We start from the raw sequence: 6,563 nt of genomic DNA on the forward strand, positions 1-6,563 counted from the left end.
TCACAACATACCTGGGGCACGTGCATCAAATGGCCACCATTGTCAATGCCAATCAGTCATGTGCCACGCATTTCTACTACAGGAGCCTTGTACTTTCGTCTGCCCTCGTTTTTCCTCATACAATCACTAAATGCAGTCTACCTTGAATAGTAAGCTTAAGGTTAAGCCTCACCTGCAGTAGCTCACCATCCTGACCTCTTTTGTAGGACATCACCAACCCATCCACTCTCTCTCTCCTCTCTACCCTGCCATTCCCCTACAATGGGGCATCAAGCCTTCACAGGACCAAGGGCCTCCCCTCCCACTGATGCCCAACAAGGCCATCCTATGCTACATATTTGGCTGGAGCCATGGGTCCCTCCATGTGTACTCTTTGGCTGGTGGATTATTCCCTGGGATCTCTGGGTCTTCTGGTTATTTGATATTGTTGTTCTTCCTATGGGGTTGCAAACTCCTTCAGCTCCTTCAGTCCTTTCTTTAACTCCTCCATTGAGGACCCCTTTCTCAGTCCAGTGTTTGGCTGTGTACATCTACCTCTGTATGTGTCAGACTCTGGCAGGGCCTCTCAGGAGATAGCTATATCAGGCTCCTGTCAGCAAGCACTTCTTGGCATCTGCAGTAGTCTCCGGGATTGATAACTGTATGTGGAAAAGATCCCCAGGTGGAGCAGCAGTCCTTTTCCCACTTGTTTCTCAACGCTGCCAGTCTGGTGATGGGGTCTTGGACCTATGATGAGTTTCTACTCTGTGTCATGGGATGGGATCCTCTTCTCTTTTCTCTCTTTGGGGAGAGCTAAATTCCAGTGCCCCACTAAGTACAGAGTCTGCAGCGCAAGCACAAACTTTCCCCTAATGTGTTGTCCCATTCTCTTAGGTCATGTCTTCTGATATGCTTCAAGGCCATTGAACATTGTAGCTGCTTTTATTTAAAACTTCTTCATAGTTTTTTTTTTATACATAGCTAGGGAATACTGTTCTTTCTGTTTGGAGCTCTGGAAAAAAATCAGTTTTTAATGCTATGGTTTATCTAACATCTTTATATGGTGCAAGTGTGTGTGTGTGTGTGTGTGTGTGTGTGTATGTACGTGTAAGTGTGCATGAGCTTATCTGTATTTTATTTATTGTACTAAAGAATTCTATTAACACCTAAAGTGATGGACACAGGAGATTGATATGACCCACAATAAGCATACCATAAGTGTGTGCGTCTTCCTTGCTGGTCTTCCTATGTAACTTTTCTTCTCCTGTGGTAACTGTGATACTTTCAAAAAGTTTAAGACCTTTTCACATATAACTTTGCACTTCAAAAACAAGTTCAACTCTTAAAAACTTCCAGAATTTACTGCTGTGGTTGACGTGGCTTGAAATGTTGGCATAAAATGGATGTGGGTGGGTATCAAATCCTGACAGATTCAGGGTGAGTTTCTTTTCATTGTAGAACAATCTAAAATATATTTAATTTGAAACCTTACTGGAACAGAACACTGCTTGGCAAATACAAATGTTCCCAGCATTTTGGAATTTATCTACTCTTTAAAGATTAGCAGATATCGTCATTATTAGATTTTTGTACAGACAACATTTGTTGCCTTTCCAATTTAAAATGTATCTGTCTTCATTTAGAGATGTAGGTCAAATTTAGGACTTTTTTTTGGGAATGACTCCTATAGGGTGCATCAAAATGGAACAAACATTTACTTTACGGTTTAGTAATTAAAAAAAGTAAAATTTTATCATTTTATTGGATTTTTATTAATTTTTCTCTCTGTGTAGTCTTTTTTAAAAGCTAGTTGCACATCACTGCCTCATCACAGCTATAAAGTAATAATACTGGGAAAAATTAATCTAACCAAGTAGCCTCAGTGTATACTGAGAGATGGTATGAGCCATACAAGGTTAAGTATTGTTAAGTTTGAAATTTGAGCCTTGTGCACACAGAGTATGCACTGTACTGCTGAATTATACCCCCAGGTCCTTACTAAAACCCTTTTCAGAAATAACTGGGGGGGGGGGACTAGAAAGTCCCAGACGCCAGGGAAGCACGAGTCTCCCAGAACCCAACAGGGATGACTTTAACCAAAATACCCCACAAAAGGAAATAGAATCAGTAGAGACCACTTCCAGTAGGTAGGCACAGTCCACAGGTGAGGGATGGGGCCACCTACAAATCTCAAAAATTTTAATCCAGAAAAGTTCCTGCTCAAAGGAAAGACAGGGACAAACAAACAAATGAACAACAGCAACAACGACAACAGTAGTAGCAGCAGCAGCAGCAGCAGCAACAACAACAACAACAAAACAGAACAGAGACAGAAGGAAGGGCCATCCGGAGACACCCCCCGCCCAACCTAAGGAATCCATCCCATCTGCGGACATCAAACCCAGACACTATTACTGAGGCCAAGAAGCACTTGCTGACTGGAGCCTGGTGTGGCTGTCCCCTGGGAGGTTCTACCAGCACCTGACCAATACAGATGCAGATAACTCACCGCCAACCATTGGACTGAGCTGGGTGACCCCAACGGGAAGCACTGAAGAAACTGAGGGGAATTGAAATCCCATAGGAAGAACAACAATATCAACTATCCAGACCACCTAGAGCTCCCAGGGACTAAACCACCAACCAAAGAGTACACATGGAGGGACCCATGGCTCCAGCTACATATGTAGCGGAGCATGGCCTTACCTGACATCAGTGGGAGGGGAGACCCTTGTAACTGTGGAGGCTAAAGTGAAGAGGTGGGGGTGGGAGAGTGAGTGGAGGAGCACCCTTTGAGGCAAAGAGGAGAGGGGAGAGGGAGGATGGAATGGGGGTTTTTTGAAGGGGGAACAGAGAATGGGGATATCATTTGAAATGCAAATGAATAAAACCGGAATAGGATGATACTTATATAGTCCTAAGGGTGGCTGTCTTTTTTACTTAGTAGTTTCTGAACGATTGAAAGCAAGTATTGTCTCTGTATGTGAGGAGAAAAATGTGCCTCCCTCTCTCTCTGTGTGTGTGTGTGTCTCATAAAAATCTCTTTCTGTGTATGTGTTTGTAAAATGAGGTGAAACACTTAAGTCACTGAAGAAAAAAATGAAATGACTTTTTATTTTATGCCCCCACTTTCCCTTCACTGAGTTTGCCCACAGTAACAAAACTGCAAAGAACACCCCCAAACTCCAAACCGATTTCCATAACGATCAGTAAACGAACATCTTATTATCTCTTTTATCTTGTCACTGAACAGATGTTTAATCAGTTCTGGGCAATGAGAAAAGAATATTTTAAAGGATTTGACTTTGTATTTGAAAAAAAATACCCCAATTAGTTTTAAATGGTGACACATTAGTAATTACAACCATCCTATCCACGGTTATTAGCTTCCTCCACACCTAATAAGACTGTCCTAACTGAGGGGATCCTACCCAGTCACTTATTGAGGGCTTGTGTCTTTGCCCTACCTCTGCTTTCTAGGTAGGCTTGACACTGTAGCAATGGTGCCATGGGAAGAGGCATCTTGACCCTTTGGTAAGATGATCATACCCTTTGATACTGGGAGGAATGTATGGTTTTTTTTTATCTTTATTAACTTGAGTACTTCTTATTTACATTTCGATTGTTATTTCCCTTCCCGGTTTCCAGGCCAACATCCCCCTAACCCCTCCCCCTCCCTTTCTATATGGGCTTCCCCTCCCCATCCTCTCCCCATTACCACCCTCCCCCCAAAAATCACATTCACTAGGTGTTCAGTCTTGGCAGGACCAAGGGCTTCCCCTTCCACTGGTTCTCTTACTAGGCTATTCATTGCTACCTATGAGGTCAGAGTCCAGGGTCAGTCCATGTATAGTCTTTGGGTAGTGGCTTAATCCCTGGAAGCTCTGGTTACTTGGCATTGTTGTACATATGGGGTCTTGAGCCCCTTCAAGCTCTTCCAGTCCTTTCTCTGATTCCTTCAACGGGGGTCCCGTTCTCAGTTCAGTGGTTTGCTGCTGGCATTCGCCTATGTATTTGCTGTATTCTGGCTGTGTCTCTCGGGAGAGATCTACATCCGGTTCCTGTCGGCCTGCACTTCTTTGCTTCATCCATCTTATCTAGTTTGGTGGCTGTATATGTATGGGCCACATGTGGAGCAGGCTCTGAATGGGTGTTCCTTCTGCCTCTGTTCTAAACTTTGCCTACCTAGTCCTTGCCAAGGGTATTCTTGTTCCCCTTTTAAAGAAGGAGTGAAGCATTCGCGTTTTGGTCATTCTTCTTGAGTTTCATATGTTCTGTGCATCTAGGGTAATTCAAGCATTTGGGCTAATAGCCACTTATCAATGAGTGCATACCATGTGTGTTTTTCTGTGATTGGGTTACCTCACTCAGGATGATGTTTTCCAGTTCCCTCCATTTGCCTATGAATTTCATAAAGTCATTGTTTTTGAGGAGTGTATGTTTTGCTTGAGTCTTTTGTGAAGAAATTAATAGGCAGGAGTGAGATATTTGAAGGGCCTTGATGACTCAGGTACTACCTGAGCTAATCAGGTAGCAGTGTGTAACCTGTGGCAAATTTATGAAAGAAAGACTTTTCCCATGGATGTGCCAGAAGCTTATCCAGTCAATCCAGAATATCTATATCTATATCTATATCTATATCTATATCTATATCTATATCTATATCTACATCTATATCTATCTATTTATCTATCTATTTATCTATCTATCTATCTATCTATCTATCTATCTATCTATTATCTATCTATCTATAGAGGCAGACAGAGAGACAAACAGAGATACAGAGACAGACAAAGACAGACACAGACAGAGACAGACAGAGACAGACAGAGACAGACAGAGACAGAGGGAGAGGTTATCTGAAATCCTCCCTGAGATCTCTAAAATGAATCATTAGGTATCTTCTCCTCTTCTTTGCTTCAGATCGATATAATTTCTGTTGCTTAAAGTTAACAGCCCTGATGTGTCTGTAACTGAATCTTCAAAAACTCTTATCTTGTAAGGTGAGTTCAATCCTAAGCCAGTGTTGGCCGACAGGCGCATATTATTAGTAACTCGTGTCTCAATTATCCTTGCCCTTAGGCAGTAGCTGAAAACTTTTCTGAAGTATGGCTCGGTAACAGCCAATTAAGCACCCCGTTTTAAATGCCTAGCCAATTTTCTTCACTGGTTTTTCTATCCTTTCTCAGTTCTAAATACTCCGAGTTAGCGGAATAGACAAGAACATCGGGCTCCAAACGTTGTCATTAACTGTTCCTGTCATCCTCATGGTCAATAAGAACCAAGCACCCATAGGTAAGACACACCCCTATCTGTGTTTTTGCCCTTCTACCTATCCTCTCTTGCCTTTCTCCCTTTTCTTCTTCCTCACACTTTTGTTTCCTTGAGGGAATTTCTGTGGCAGCGGAAAGAGGTGCTTAAGCAGACTGAAGTGGAGGAGGGGCTCTGGTTTCCCTTGTCGATGGCCCTGACAAGGAGGATGGCTACTTGCCAGATTCTTTGTCTGACCCAGTGATTAAGCAGTGGGGAGTAGAGAAATTGTCTGGCTCCCTCTTATCATGTGGGAACTCCCCGGTTTTGTCTGGAGTAAACTGCGAGAAACGCCTCCTGTATTTTGCATGTCAGCTGTGAAGCATCTTTAAGTAGCAGTCTTCGACATATGGACACCTCCTTTTCGGTTCTGTGGAACGAGTTAGTGAGTATTCAAAAGGATCATCTCAAAACCTTCAAAGTTCCAGTGAATACTTCTATACAAATTAGATGCTGGGAAGTTCTTTAGTCAAAAATGAAGTAAACTCTGGCATAAGAATCATGGCTGGGGAGATGATTTGTTTGGTTAGACGCTGAGTTCAATTTCTAGGACACGTGTAACAAACGAACAAACAAACCCTGGCGCATTAGTGAGAGAGCAGGAGTTACGCAGACTCCATGGTAGGCAGACAGATAGGGAGAGGGGCCATCACTAGACAATAAAGTTGGCAAATTTCCAAGACAACCAGCTTCTTCCTGAACCTCCTGACTTGAGACAAAAGCTCCCAGGCTTTTGTCTCCCATGATCTGGGCTCCTGCTGATGGACTGGCTGGAGCAGGACATTTCACACAACAGTTGTAGACCAAGCATCTGTCTTACCCGTTTTCAAACTGACCAACACTAAATTAGGGGAGGAAGACTTTTCAGAGGCTTCAAAACTCCTAGGCCTCAAGAAGAGACTGGATTTTTGCTTTCTGAGTCCCCTCATGCATCACAGAGGGTGTGTGTGTGTGTGTGTGTGTGTGTGTGTGTGTGTGTGTACTGTGTGCACATGCTATGTATGTACTTCCTCACCTTCAGTAAACACCTTTCTTCAACTACCGATCCTGTCTGTGGCTCTTGATGTTCCTCTGCTGCTATCTGTTGCACTTCAGGCTTTTCCTGCCTATTAATTCTTTAACTGTCAGAGAAAAGGAACCTGGTCAAGACCCCTAGACATGATCATTTATAGACTGTATTAGCAGTATACAGTTGAAAGTGTGGAGACAAAGACAATTTAATGGCTGGACTTAATGGTCAGACAGTCTACTCTAATTTTGAGTTCTAGGCCAAT

Source organism: Rattus norvegicus, chromosome 20, assembly GCF_021556685.1.
Source record: "Rattus norvegicus strain SHRSP/BbbUtx chromosome 20, alternate assembly SHRSP_T2T, whole genome shotgun sequence".
In the NCBI taxonomy this organism is placed as follows: Eukaryota; Metazoa; Chordata; class Mammalia; order Rodentia; family Muridae; genus Rattus; species Rattus norvegicus.